At 41.5% G+C, this 15843-nt stretch overlaps 1 protein-coding gene across 1 annotated transcript in view; it reads right to left on the bottom strand.

Moving 5' to 3' along the window:
- The window catches only part of Pdzd8 (PDZ domain containing 8), a 75138-nt gene that overhangs the window by 44471 nt on the left and 14824 nt on the right, over window positions 1–15843 (bottom strand). The window lies entirely within an intron of this gene.

The following is a 15843-nucleotide window of genomic DNA, read 5'->3' as shown; positions in this document are numbered from 1 at the left end:
AAGAGACTGGTAAGTACACATTGAAGATGACAATAATGACAGTATTAATATCAGCAACAATTACAGCAGTGAGGTCTACAATGCAGATGTTGATGACTTTCCACACAACAGTGCTCTGGAGCAGGCAATACTGCTAGCTTCCCTCTGCAGATGAAGAGTGTGCTCAACTGTATACTGTAGTCACTAACTCCGAATTCAAGCTAGCTTAGCTTCAAAGTCAAAGCAGGGGACTTGGGAGCTGACTCAGTGGGTAAATTGCTTTCCATACAAGCATGAGGATTTGACTTTGGACCCCCAGCACCCATGTATTAAAAACGTGGCAGCACATGCCTATAATCCCAGCACTGGGGAAGCAGAGACAGAGGATCTCCAGAGATTACTGGCTAGCAAGTGCAGCCAAGACTGAACAGCTATCTCCAAAACTCCATTTTTTTTTTTTTAATTTGAGGAGAGGAGACGAGAAGAAAGGGGAGGAAAGGAGAGGGGAAACAGAGAGAATGGGCACATCAGGGCCTCCAGCCACTGCAAATGAAATCCAGACACATGTGCCACTTTGTGCATCTGGCTTTATGTGGGCACTGGGAATAGAACTCAGGCTTCCAGGCAAATGCCTTAACCTCTGAACCATCTCTCCAGCCCCTATATTAGTTCTAAGTCTATGGAGAAGCTCAAATTTAGATTATCATCAGGAACAAAGAAGACTTTAACAGAAACAAGTAGAATATTCATTGATTTAAGAAGCATATAGCACACACTTCAGGCCACTGAGTTTCCAGGGGAGAACAAGAATATAAGACAAGCTGTGAGTACCTCTCCTAGGGGAAAACAAAATCAAACACTGCCCCAAGAAACCCTGAAGGAGCCACAATTTGATTAATTTGTTTACAGAACAATTTGTGCCTTGGAGCACTGCTAGAAACAGTAGGCTCAAAATGAGAACTTTAACTCAGATCATTTACGAATCCAGGTAGTTTCTAGAAAACAAGCCAATACCCAGGCCTACAAACACAGCACAGATCTTAGGCTCAAGATCAGCCTAGGCTATAAAACAAGATCCTATCTTCAGAAAAAAAAAAAAAAAAAAAAGAAAGAAAGAAAGAAAGAAAGAAAGCAGCTAACAAGCACTGGGGTAGGAAAATCCAGTAGCCAAGAATTGATAAATTATCTAAAATTTCAAGTCTACACCCAACAAATTATGACGTAATTCAAGTAAACAGAAAAACATGGTCTATTAAGAGAAACAAATGGCTTGTGAGAGAGTGACCAGATGTTGGGCCTTACAGAAAAAGACTTTAAAATAACCATTATAAACAATTATGTTCATAGGGGAAAAAAGGAGGGGGTATGGTAGAAGTCAAATTAAAATAGTATTAATACAGAAATAAATATACAAACAGAAAAAGAAATAGAAATCTACAGTTGAAAAATAACTAAAATAATAAATTTTAACTGAAGGACTTTCAACAGATCCCAACTGGTAGAAAGAACTAGTGAATCTGAAGACATAACAACCAAGGACAGACAGGCCACGGAGAGAGAAAAATGACAGACAAACCTAGCTCTAGAAAGCTGTGTGACTGCAATAAGCACATCAACCACTGCATGATACTAGCACTAGAAACACAATGGAGACAAGCAAGAGGGGAACTGAAAACAATATTCCAAGACATAGGAGAGTGCCCCGGCCAGAGGGGAGTCGAACGAGGACTCGAGGAGAAGCTAACCTGAGTGGGAAAAGGCAAACAGACACAAGAAGGAGACAATGCCAGGTGTTTGTCAAGGCCTCGAGATTTTATTTTTTCCACGTAGGTTTATATAGGGTTGTAGGGGGAAGGGGACGTGGTCAGGGCAAAGAGCACACAGTTACTGGTTAAACCGCAATGCCTTTGTTTCTTCATCAGTTACCGGCAGGATGGGGGAGTGTTCAGCCAGGCATATGATCCCATTGTTTCTGGTAGTTGAATATTAGGTGAGGAAGTAGAAACTTAACTTGCTATATGGCGGTTTCTGTTAACATGGCTGAGGTTTGGTTCATAGCTCCCAACAGGAGAGATAGGAAGTAGCCACAAAGACCACATGTCATATGATTCCCTTCATATAAAAATCCAAAAGACAAGCTGGGTGTGGTGGCGCATGCCTTTAATCCCAGCATTTGGGAGGCAGAGGTAGGAGGATTATCGTGAGTTCAAGGCCACCCTGAGAATGCATAGTGAGTTCCAGGTCAGCCTGAGCTAGAGGGAGACCCTACCTTGAAAAACCAAAAACCAAAACAAACAAACAAAAAATCCAGAAGACAGGAATCTATAGAGGCAGAAGGCACTTCAGTGGTCATTTAGTCCTGGGAACAGGTAAGGGATTAGAAGATGAGAGGGGCGTACAGTTGGGGTAGACCTCTGGAAGGAAGAAAAAAAGCAGGAAAGTTTGCACTTGCTAGAAGTCAAAGATGACCTGACTTATATGCGTACTTGCCTATTTCCCTTGACCTGTTTTTCCACAAACAACCAGGAGACCCCCCCCCCCGCCCCCTGGGAGGGAGGTCTTTCATAGGATTTAAACATTGTGGTTGATCAAGTTCAGCCCCCAGAACTTGGTGTCAGGGCTAGCTTCTTCCTGATACAGTCCCTAGCACTAGCCAACCAGCTGTCCCTCTGGTTCACCTGAGCCTGAAGACAGCCCACCACTGTAAGGTTATACATACCTTTGCAAGGGAAGGGCAGGCTCTCCGACCACTTGGGAACTTCCAGCTGTGGGTAAGTTTTTCCCTCGGCCAGGCCTGCGCTGGCTCCAGCCAAGAGGGCCCCTTTACCCCCTCCAGCTCCCCCACATGGCAGGAGCTCCTTGAACTCTCTTTTCTTTCTTTTCCTTCTTCAGTTTTTCCAAGCCCTCCATGTGGGATCTCTAGCCACATGAGTACCTTTCCTTGGGCTCTGTGCTTCCCTCAATAAATATAGTTTCATTAACTATCCATCTCAGTCTTTTTTTTATTCTATTCTTTTATTAAAATTAGAAATGAAGGCAGGCATGGTAGCATATACCTTTAATCCCAGGGCTTGGAGGTAGGAGGATCTACATGAGTTCAAGGCCACTCTGAAACTGCATAGTGAATTCCAGGTCAGCTTGAGCTACAGTGAGACCCTACCTCAAAAAAACAATAAATAAATAAGCAATAAATAGAAAGAAAATTAGAAACAAACCTAGGGTTTGGGGTTCAAGGACTTTGCTGGACCCCAAACACCCCATTGCAGAGTGATAGCTCAAGGTTATTGGTATTCTTTCGGAGTTACATAAAGTCCTAAAGTCCAGTCCTAGGGCTGGAGAGATGATTGAGCTAAAGGTTAAGGCGACTGCCTGCAAAGCCAAAAGGACCCAGGTACAATCCCCCAGCATTCACCTAAGCCAGATGCACAAGGAGCTGCATGCATCTGGAGTTCATCAGCCATGGCTGGATGCCCCAGCACACCCATTATCTCTCTCTCCCTCTTACCTCTCTCTTCAAATAAATAAATAAGTAAAATGTCCTAAAATCAACTGTAGTGGTTGCATATATATGTAAGTATACTTAAAAAACTACTGAATTCCAAGCTTTAAATAGATAAAGTATATGGAATATAACTTTCAATAAAGTTGTTAAAAAAAAATACTTTCTTGGAGGCAGATACAGGAAGATCACCATGAGTTTGAGGCCACCCTGAGACTACATAGTGAATTCCAGGCAGCCTGGGCTAGAATGAAACCCTACCTGGAAAAAAAAAAAAAAAAACCCAAAATAAATACTTTCTTTTGTAACTGCTTTGATATGCAAGTATTTGGCTAGATAAAATTTAAAAAAATGACAGCTTCATTAAGACAAATTTTAATTCCCTGAAGGCTGATGAGAAAACTATTTACTGAACTGCTATGACTACAAGTTCTGACTGTGTCAAGCACCTTATATTTACTTTGTAACCTGATCTTTAACAATCACCCCAAAACCAGTCCATAAGGAAAGTCTTGGAACTTTCATATCCAGTAAATGCTGCAGCTCAAACCGGAACTTCTACTGTCTTGCTAAGACTTCCATAACAGAACACCATGGCATGGGGCACTTAAACAACAGTTACATATTTTCTCATTTCAGAAGACTGAAAATCTGTGACAAAGATACACACAGAGCTGGTTTGTGGTGAGGACTGCCTGTCTCCAACTGCAGACGGCTGTGTTCTCTCATGAATCAAGAAGAGTGGTGTGGCACTACTCAGCAATACAGAGCAAATGCCAAAATCATATGGATAACGTTCCATGTAAATGGCATTGTATTTATTTATCTCCCAAGACAGTATTATAATTACCCCCCATTTTGTAGATGAGGAAACTGAGGCAAAGAACAGTTAAATAACTTGCTCAAGGATGTGCATCCTAGTAGGTGGTAAGCCAAGAATACATAAAGTCTAGAGTCAGAACTCAGTCTCTCAATCATGATTCTTAATACCTTATTCCTAATTCTTAATACTGTTAAAAAGAGAAATAGGGGCCAGGCATGGTGGCACACACCTTTAATCCCAGCACTTGGGAGGCAGAGGTAGGAGGATCACTGTGAGTTCGAGACCACTCTGAGACTACATTGTGAATTCCAGGTCAGCCTAGTCTCGAGTAAGACCCTACCTCAAAAAAAAAAAAAAAAAAAAAGAGAGAGAGAGAGAGAGAGAGAAAGAGAAATAAGAGGATCAGGTGTTGCAATCAGGTTCGCATTGCTGGTAAAAATCACCTGACCAAGCGCAGCTTGTGGGAAAAAGGTTTATTTTGGCTTATAGTCTCGAGGAGAAGCTCCAGGATGGCAGTGAAAATGATAGTATGAGCAGAGGGTGGACATCACCCCCTGGCCAACATAAGGTGGACCATAACTAGCAATAGGAGAGTTGCCAAACATTGGCAGGGGAAACTGGCTATAACACCCATAAGCCCACCCCCAACAATACACTCCCTCCAGGAGACATTAATTCCCAAATCTCCATCAGCTGGGAACCTAGCATTCAGCACACTTAAGTTTATGGGGGACACCTGAATAAAACCACCACAAAGCCTCATAAGCAACAGCTCTTTGAGGTATATTGGGACCCTAAGAACAAAGTGTTTGAAAAGCACTAGACTAACCTGATGCATGTACAGGTTCTCTCTCTCTCTCTCTCTCTCTCTCTCCTGTCTCTCTCTCTTTGTTAACAGTGTTGACTATTAGAGGCATTATTTCAGTTGTCAGTTAATACTGTTGGTCCATCTTGTAAAACACACAGGTTTACCATTTACTGTTAACCACAGATAAGATGTTTGACCTTCTTTATCTCTGATTTCCTCCTATGGAAATAAAGCTTGTAATACCACACATTGTATGAACCACAAGAATCAAGAATGCATATAAAAAATCATCAATTACAAAAGTGTTATAAATGTACAAAGTGGTAGTTTTTATTAATTTATTCATTTGAGGGATATTTATGTGAGAATATGATAGCGAGAGGCAGGGGAAAGAATGAATGAGCCAAGGCTTCCAGCCACTGCAAATGAGCTCCACATACCTGTGCTATATCTTGTGCATCTGGCGTACATGGGGGTCATGGGGAAATGAACCTGGGTCCTTTAGCTTTGCAGGCAAGCACCTTAACCACTAAGACATTCTTCTAGCCCTGAGGTGATAGTTTTAACATTCGTATTCAAGGTATGAGTGGGGAAAATATGATAGAGAGGAAAAGGAGCTTGGATTTGACAAATCTGATTTTGTAAAAGTTGAAAATTCTGGCTAACTGATCACAGATTATGTTAGCCTAGGCTAGAGCGAGACCCTACCTCAACCTCCTCCCTGCAAAGAAAAAGAAAAATTTCCTTATGATACTATCTGTTTTCAATTACAAATGAACTCTACATGCATGCCACACTTAGTGCATCTGGCTTTATGTGGGTACTTTACTCTGGGATGGCAGGTAATTGTTAAGCCATCTCCCCAGTGCAATTCTTTTGTCTTCTTTAAATATTTTACTGTTTTGTTTGCTTTTGCTAGAAAATTTTATGCATTTATGTATAATGCAAACTAAAACAATAGTGTGCTATATTTTAAAATATTTTTTTTTTCTTCTTGAGGTAGGGTTTCACTCTATCTCAGGCTGACCTGGACATCACTATGTAGTCTTAGAGTGGTTTTGAACTCACAGTGATCCTCTTATCTCTGCCTCCCGAGTGCTGAGATTAAAGGTGTGTGCCACAACACATGGCAAAATAGTTTAATTGTTTAAGGAGATTTAGAGATTCCGCAGAGAATGCTCCAAAACTTCATGAGGCAAATATGAAGTAATTTTTCATATGGATGTGCTGTCAGTAATGCCTATGAAAACTATTTGGGATAGTTCTAATTTCTTTCCTTCCCTTTTGTTCCTTTCTGAGTCTCACCCCAGTCCCCAGGGCTGGCTTAATGGTAGAGTATAATATTGGTTTTGAGATAGGGTCTTCCTCTAACCCAGGCTGATCTGGAATTCACTTCGTAGTCTCAGCCTGGCCTCAAACTCACAGTGATTCTTGTACCTCTGCCTCCTAAGTGCTGGGATTAAAGGTGTCACCACACCCAGATTGAGTACATAATATTTGATCACATTAGTCTAATTCAGCTTTTGTCAATAATGTTAGGAGTAGGAATAATGAAGCTTCCACCCAAAGTGGTGATCTTGTCAATTTGGCAGACTAGAAGTTAGTTTTATTCCTAACAGAGCACTGGCCTTGAATATCAGTGTACCTGTTTTTAAATTTAGTAGTAGCTCTAGTTTCTTAATTTCTAAATTTTCATTAATGTTACATTATTAGATATCTATGGCGCTATCTTTCATGTCTAATGTCTATAGAATAAAGAATTTTAATCTTCATGATTCTCTTCAAATAGAATTTGTCTTTTTAACTTCTTTAATGATTAGATGAAAAATTACTTAACTTACTAAATGATGTTAAGATGGAATAGTAAATGGTAGGCAATTCCAGATTCAGCATAGTTCTCTAAAAATAGCATTATTGAAAACTCATTAGCTAGAAAAGGAGGAATGACCATAGAATGGACCAGTTAATAGAATTCATTGTTCATGTTTTAAAGTCAGAAAGTCTATAAGCTTTAGAGCCTCTTCTCTCCAAGACTCAGGACCTGTGTTCTTAGAAAAGAGAAAAATCAACTATATAACAAAAGTTAAACATAAGGGTTGGAGAAACGGCTCACCAGTTAAGGCACTTGACTGCAAAGCTGAAGGATCCAGGTTCAGTTCCCCATTACCCACATAAAGCCAGATGTCCGAAGTGGCACATGTGTCTGCAGTTCATTTGCAGTGGCTAGATGCCCTGGTGCACCCATTCTCTCTCTCTCTTTCTCTGCCTCTTTCTCTCTCTCATAAATAAGTAAAATATTTTTTTTAAGTTAAACATAGGTCACAGCTATTACAATAGAGGAGACCAACAATTCTGAGATTTCTTCTCAAAAGTTTTGAAGATATTTAGAAAAGTGAGTTTGTAATATAATTTAATATTAAGCTGTTTTGTCATCTAAGAGCTTCTGTAGAGCGGGTTATGGGCAGCATCAACACTCAGGAGGCTGAGGCAAGGGGACTGCAAGGTTAAGGGCAACCTGAACAGCAGCAATGAAGGAGCTTTTTGTTTCAGTGGATGTTATGTTAAATGTCAGTATATGTGCCTGACATTTTGTTTAACGCTAAGAATTTAAGTCAGGCAATAATACCTTAAGTGAGTGTTTGCTGGCCCAGTGCTAAGTGCTTTTCATTGTTTCATGCAATCCTTGTACTAGCAGTGTGAAGTTGGTGTATTTATTACATATCTTTAGTGTTTAAAAAGGCTGAGGCTCAGGACAAAGTGAACTCAAGGTCATCTTGCTAGTAAATGGCACAACAGGGTTCCCTGCCAACCTATCTGGCTCCACAGACTTTGGTCTTGCCCACAATCTTGTAAGACATTTCACTTTTTCCCAGGCAACTCCCAGTTTAGTTGTGAGGAGGGAACTGAGTGGTGAGGACTGAGAGACTGGCCTCTAACAAGGTGCCAAGAGTCAGGAGAGCACATGCGCATATGAACCTTTCAGAGGGTAGGTGGGGAAGCAATTTCCAGGCGTACAAAGAGAGGAAGAAGGACAGAGAGGAGATGACCAAAGCAGAGCTGGAGTAAGAAGGCTTTTTCTTACACATCGCTAGGGATGAGCATCACAGTTAATCCGGTATAACTTACCAGGAGCAATGGCGTGGTAATACTGACCTGGAAAACAAAGACTCTTGGTGTATGGTTTTCCTGTGTATGTGTGCTTGTGTGCGTGAATGCGTGTGTGCATATGCGTGTGCATACATGCAAGCAAGCAAGGGGTGGATGTCAAGGTGTCTTCAGTCATTTTCCACCTTATTTTCTTGAGGCAGGAGCTGTCATTGAAGCTAAAGCTCACAGTTCAGCTAGACTGGCTGGACAGTGAGTCCCAGGGGTCTTCCAGCCTCTGCCTTCCCCTGACGGTAGCACAGGTAGGATGGTGGAATTCTGAGTTCATATCCCATTGGCTGTGCAGCAAGCTCTTTGCAATTGAGCCACACCCACTCAGCTCCCTAGTTCTCTATTTTAATGAAGTATCAATTAAAGTGCTTAAATAAAGTTGAAATTTTAAAAATTTATTTATTTATTTTTAAGGGGAAAGGGAGAAAGGAAGGACAGAGTTAGGAAGGGAGGGAAGGAGGCAGAGAGAAAACACACCAGGGCATCCAGTCATTGCAAACAAACTCCAGATGCATGTGCCACTTTGTGCATCTGGCTTTACATGGATACTGGGGAATCCAACCCAGGTCGTTAGACGTTCCAGGCAAGTGCCTTAAATGCTAAGCGTCTCTCTAGCCCCAAATGAACTTTTCCCCCAAAACTGAAAATTTTAACTTTAGGCTTAAATTGGGCTAGACAGGTTGGCCAGTTTGCCCAGGGATCCTCCTGTCTGGGATTACAGATGCACACCAGCACACCTGGCAGTTTTTACATGGACACTAGGGGTCAAACTCGGGTCTTCATGCTTGTGGGGCAAACAATGTACTGACTGAGCTATCTCCTCAGCCCCTAAGTTTTAAATGCAGGCAGAGAAACTTGTTTAAAGGAGAACTGCTTCTGAAACATGGTAAATGAAGAAACACTGAAAATGAGCATCCTTTGATTCATGCCGCTTAAACTTGATGCTAGAATAATTCTGAGAGCTCTTGTGTTTGCTTGCTCCTACTGAGAGCCAGGTTGAAAGGCAGAAATCACACAGGACAGCAGCGTAGGCCCGAAGTCGTCCACATTCCTGAGAGTGAATCAGGCTGTAGACTACAGATCTCACGTGGGCTGGTCTATTTCCAAGTAAGCCTGCTCATTGAATGATGAGATGACTGATAGACAGTAGTTCAGCTTTAGACAAGGAGATGGAGAAAGGAGGAAATCACAAAGAAATGTAGAGCAGGAGTCTTGGAGTTCCCTGCCAGTATACCAATATATAGCAATGCACCAATAAACATGGGGTATGCCTGGGTCTTTGTCTTATTAATTAAAGAATTAGAATCCATAGATCAGAGGGTAAGGTTTGTAAAGACTTTATTAGACTAAAGAAAAGGAAAGAGAAGAAAGTTCAAAGAGTTGGTAGGAGGAGGTAGAGAGCCTACGTGGGAGTAGGGACAGCCCGCCCCATCATTCCAGTTGGGCTGGGATGAGGCAAGGCCTGGGAGGTTCAGGCATCAAGAAACATGAATGCCATAAAGAAGCCCTGCTCACCTGGTAAGTACCTATTTATAATCTTTTACCTTCAGGCTCAGGAGAATCAGAGAGCTAATTGTTCTGGGATTAAGAGGTATTGGTTCAGGAAGAGGTCAGCAACCTGAGTAGGGGCAGAAGAGTTCATTGGATAGACTGGATTGGTTGCTGAACTTTGGTTTTGCTGAAGCGGGAGACAGTGTGACATCGTTTGTTTCCCTCTGTTGGACCCTCTGCTAACTGGCTACCTAATAATAAAGCTGTGTGACTAGTTCCCTCTCATATGGAAATCAAACATTGCAGGATATCTCTAGGAATTCAGTGAAGAAGCCTGTTTGAAAGACTCAAGCATAGGGCTGGAGAGATGGCTTAGCGGTTAAGCGCTTGCCTGTGAAGCCTAAGGACCCCGGTTCGAGGCTCGATTCCCCAGGACCCACATTAGCCAGATGCACAAGGGGGCGCACGCGTCTGGAGTTCGTTTGCAGAGGCTGGAAGCCCTGGGCCCATTCTCTCTCTCTCCATCTATCTGCCTCTTTCTCTCTCTGTCACTCTCAAATAAATAAATAAAAATGAACAAAAAGATTAAACTTTTTGAAAGACTCAAGCATATAGAAAGAATGAAGAGCAGGGTTGTGCACACGTGTGTGCATAGTTCAGAGGTTGACATCAGTTGCCCTTCTTAGTTGCGCTCTGTCTTATCCTTTGAGATAGAGCCTCTCACTGAACTTGGAGTTCACCAACTGTGCTAGACGAGGCCGCTAGCAAGCCCTAGGGTTACTTCTGTCTTTGTCTCCCCCTGTGCTGGGATCACTGGGACGCATGCCACCATGCCCAGCATTTTCCATGGTGCTGGGGATAAAAACCCAGGGCCTCATGTTTGTGTGGCTTTACCCACTGAGTCATCTCTCTGGTTCCCAATCATCTCTCTGCCTTCTGTAATTAGGCAGGAACTTTTCTAGTGCTACATACTCATGAGCTCTTTATTTAGTATTCCTAATAGTGTCTTAACCCCAAAAAGCTATAACATGTGAGACAATGCACTAGTAACAAACAGCTTAATTTAGCCATACCTGTTTCAACATACCTATTTCAACACAGCAGTCTGCATATGACCAGTATGTATGATGGATTTGGTCAGCTAACATTTTTTTTTAAATTTATTTATGTATTTATTTGAGAGCGACAGACACAGAGAGAAAGACAGATAGAGGGAGAGAGAGAGAATGGGCGCGCCAGGGCTTCCAGCCTCTGCAAACGAACTCCAGACGCATGCGCCCCCTTGTGCATCTGGCTAACGTGGGACCTGGGGAACTGAGCCTCGAACCGGGGTCCTTAGGCTTCACAGGCAAGTGCTTAACCGCTAAGCCATCTCTCCAGCCCTCAGCTAACATTTTTTAAAAGACCCTGCATGTTATAAGAGTGAAATGAGTTAATAATACAGGTAAAACTCCAAGACCAATGCCTGGCACATAAAGTGATAGCTTTGTTTTCTGTCACTATGGGTATACAAACACGTTTATAGTTATGACACTATTTCTAATAGCTAGTTGTGTGGACAAGTCACTTTTTAGGACCTCACTTCCCATAGAAAATGAGGAGGTTGACCAAGATAATGTCTAAGATTTATACATCTTTACATTTCTATTTATTGATTGATAAAATGCGTATTATTTTGGATATCATGTGGGAAACAAAGGTACCTTTTAGGAGAAAATTGTGGGGTTTTGTTCCCTTAAAATCTTAAGATTGTTTTACATGTGCTAAAAGTTGAAGTCTCACTATATGGGTGTAAAGAACAGAACACGTGGTCCTTATAAATATGCTGCACACTTAAGAGTGCATTGTCAGGTACCTCAGAGGTGACAAAGACACCTTAGGACTCTATGTTTAGCAGGCAGCATTTCTAATGATAACCTTACAGTATAAAAAGTGATGGCAGATAACTTATCTTTATCAAAAATACCACTTCCTTTTTTTTAATTTTTAAATTTTTATTAACATTTTCCATGATTACAAAAAAATATCCCATGGTAATTCCCTCCCTCCCCACTCCCACACTTTCCCCTTTGAAAGTCCACCACTTCCTCCTTTTGAACAAGAAACTGAAGCAGAGGGAGATGAAAACCCTTGCTGAAATCACATGTTTTATAAGTAATGGAGTTGAGACTACAATCACTATTTGTATTATTGTAAATTTTGTGTTCTCTTTTCAATGCTTTGCCTCCTTGACAGACCCTCATCTAACTCTCACCTGAGTATTTTTAATTAGAAGGCTTACTCTGCACCGAGTGGGCTGTCCTCTTGTAAACTAGCTCTAATTGTTGCAATGTTCCTTTTATTGAATTGAAAACTCTAGCATGAAGATTACCCAGGTGAGGACACGCAAGCCGGACTGAAGTTGAGAGATTAGATCTCAGCATATTTATATACTGGGTTTACATTAAACCCTTTTCTCTAAGGATCACAGTGTTTGCAAACAGTTTCCCTGCTGCTCTGTGATGAAGATGTCACCAACTGGCATTCAGGGTACTTTACAGTCTTAAGAACACATCTTTGAGTGAAAATATATTTTACATGTTACAAAAGACACTCTCAGAGCCACACATGAGAAGGCGCATATTCTGAATTTTTAATAAAGTAATGGATATTTTAAAATCAAACATGTTTCTTTTCCTTGAAGTAATTGAAGCAGAACTCATGACCTAAAAAGTTTATCATTATGAAATTTAGCTTAGTGAATTCTGACAAGGTGAGCCAGTCCACAAAACCAGCATTCCAAATAAGCAGCAGTACCACCTCTCTCCACACACTAAAGAAACCCATCATGTGCTATCCAGTTCCTATTCCTGCCTGCTTGGCAGAAAAGGAACCACTCTCCTGACTTCAAATGCCATTTGGGCTGCTTTTTATCTTTATATAAATTGAATACTGTGTTAATTTTTTTTAATGTCTAGCTTCTTTGACTGGTAATCTGTGTTGTTGGGTTTGGATGTAGTAATTTCACTGTATTTCAGGCTATCTTCCCCAGTTATAGTGGCCAATTATATACTGTTGTGACAAACATTTTACCCATGTCTTTTTATGAACATTTGTTCACATTTCTGTTGATATGCCTTGAATTAGGATTCCTGAGTCAGAGGCTGTGCATCTCTTTAGGTTTTAGAAAGTGATCACCTTAAAAGTAGTTATAATGTAGTCTATCTCAGCAGTTTCACATTCCCTCCAACATTTGGTATTATCTCTTTTCATTTTAATTTGAATATAATTTTAAAACCAAATAGAACAGAAGGCTTTATTTACTTCCTGTCTTCATTTCTTCCTTACTTACCTACTTTGGTGCTGGATATTGAACTCAGGACTTTGCACAAGCTAGGCAAGAATAATTACTGAGGGCTGGAGAGATGGCTTAGCGGTTGAGCGCTTGCCTGTGAAGCCTAAGGACCCCGGTTCGAGGCTCGGTTCCCCAGGTCCCACGTTAGCCAGATGCATAAGGGAGCGCATGCGTCTGGAGTTCGTTTGCAGAGGCTGGAAGCCCTGGCGCGCCCATTCTCTCTCTCTCCCTCTATCTGTCTTTCTCTCTGTGTCTGTCGCTCTCAAATAAATAAAAATAAAAATAAAAAATTTTAAAAAAAGAGAAGAATTACTGAGGCCCAGTCCCAGGGCAAACAAAGATTTAAATAAAATTGTCAGTTATCTCTCTAATTTTCTTATTTCACTGCCCTAATTCATAGCCTCTGAGTAGCCATTTGTAATTACTGCAGTTAGTTCACATTGATGTGACAAACATCCAACCTTAAATAGCTTCTGGGAGGAAGAGGACTCATTTCAGGCTCACAAATTCCAAGGAAACACCATCAGTGGTGGAAGATGATTTCTATAGATCCAGACAGAGAGATATCACCAGACAGCTAGCAAGCACCAAAGCAGCAAGCACAAACAGAGCTCAAAACTGTTCTACCCACACCTTAGAGCAGGACTTAAGATCTACCCTAAAAACATCCTAGGGCTGGACTCAAAGATCTGTGCCCCCAATAGCATCTGTGTCCCTATTAGGGTTCTGAACACAGGAGACTCATGATTCAAGCCTGAGTCTAATGAGGCCACACTTTTAAACCACTACATGCCAACCCTGTCCAATAGAATGATGACCCTTTTACAATGCAAATTATATTCAGTCAAACTTCAAAGGTCCCCATAAGCTTTACCAACATTAAGATTGTTCCAAAGTCTCATTTGAGATTCCAGACTGTCTCTTAACTGAGTAGTGTAAATTCAAAATTGGTTACATACTTCCAAACATAATGGCACAGAGTAAACATTTCCCTTTCATTAAGGCATAACAAGGAGAGAGTATACCAACACAAATCAATAACCATCACATCAACACCAAACATCTGAAGTTCAAGTCCAGTATCCACACCCAGTGACAAGTTTCGGGATTTTCTGTTCTGCCCCTCCAGCTGGGATGAGTAACCTGAGGAAAACTTTCATCCCAAGCCACCAGAGCTCCATGGTAGCCGTTGCACAGTCCTGGTATGCTGGAAAAACTTTGGGTCTCCACTGCAAACCATGATCCATCATCACAGCTCCATACAATGACCTTTTGGCCTGAAACACAGGGATTTATCCTTGCTTCCCACTGACACATCTCAGCAGCAACCAAAACTTGTTCATCTTCATACAGTGGCAGCACTGGGCCTCCACACAGGGACCTCACACTGCTGCTCATGTGGCTCCTGGAACCTTGTGCACTTCATGACCAGCTCCCCTGCATTTTTCATACTTCCAAAACCTGTGTGGCATAGCCAAATTTGTTAATCCAGGCAGGGAAATAGTCCTTGACCTTGAAGAGCAGGACACTTCTTTAGAATTCTTCCTTTAAGTCACTTCCTTGTAGAAGAGTTTGCATTCCTACTTATTGAGCCTTTCCTGGGTGGCTTTTACTCTCAGGCTTCTTTTCCATTGTCCCAATGCAAAGCAACTGGCCTACCCTTAATGGTAATTTTCTGTTTAACAACTATAGCATCAGCAACCAAAACGAAAAGTCTCTGTGCCAGTAACTTTAAATTTGCTTTAATTTTATTGTGACAAACTTTATATTCTTCTGCTTTACATGGTCTGTCAGGTTCACTAGTCCCTTTTAAATTCAACCTTGATAAACTTCTCTGGGCATGGGCAGAAGACTACAGCCAACCTTTATGCCAGTATCCCAGTTCCTATCTCTGTTTCCCCTTTGAAAGTCCATAAGTCAAGCCTTCGTAGGTCACAGTTCTTTCTGCATTTAGTATTATTAAACTCTCACCAGAGTAGCCCATCATGCTCTGCTTACCACAGCATTGTAAGGCTTCTCCAGTCCCTAATATGAAGTCTTTCCACATTTCCCCAGTACCTAAGTTCCAGAGAAGCCCACAATCCACATGGTCAGATTTATCACATTAATGACCCCACTTCTCTGGTACCAAATTACTGTTGCAGTTAGTTCATATTGCTGGGACAAAAATCCAACCAGAAGCAGCTTAAGGGTGAAAAAGGATTTGCTTCAGGCTTACAAATTTCAGGGGAATACTATCAATGGCAGAAGAAGCTGGCCCATTTGTGTAGATCCAAGCAGAGATGCATCACCAAAAAACCAGCAAGCGCCAACATTAGCAAGCATGGTCAGAGCTCAAAACAGCTCTCCACACAACTTAGGAATGAACTTATGACCTGCCCCAAATACATCTTAAAAGCTGGATCCCAAGATCCCCCTGCTCCTCCTCAGTGAAATACTACTTTCCTAGTAGGAAGTTGCCACTGGAAACTCAAGATTAAAGCCTCAGTCTATGGGGCCACACATTTAAACCACAACAGTAATTATTTTTCTTTTACTCATTTTTTAAATGTCTGTTTGTGCAGGTGCATGTATGTACTATGTATGTGTGAAGGCAGGGGATAACCTCAAGTATCATCCTAAAAAAAAATCCACTTTTCTTAAGACAAGGTTTCTCACTGGTGTGGTGCTCAGCAATTAGGCTAGACTGGCTGGCCAGCCAGCCCACAGATTTTCCTGTCTTTACCTCCCCAGTGCTGGGGTTATTAGCACAT

This window comes from Jaculus jaculus, chromosome 1 (assembly GCF_020740685.1).
Source record: "Jaculus jaculus isolate mJacJac1 chromosome 1, mJacJac1.mat.Y.cur, whole genome shotgun sequence".
Taxonomy (NCBI): Eukaryota; Metazoa; Chordata; class Mammalia; order Rodentia; family Dipodidae; genus Jaculus; species Jaculus jaculus.
The sequence above is the reverse complement of the archived record's forward strand: the minus strand, read 5'-3'. Positions and strand labels throughout refer to the sequence as shown.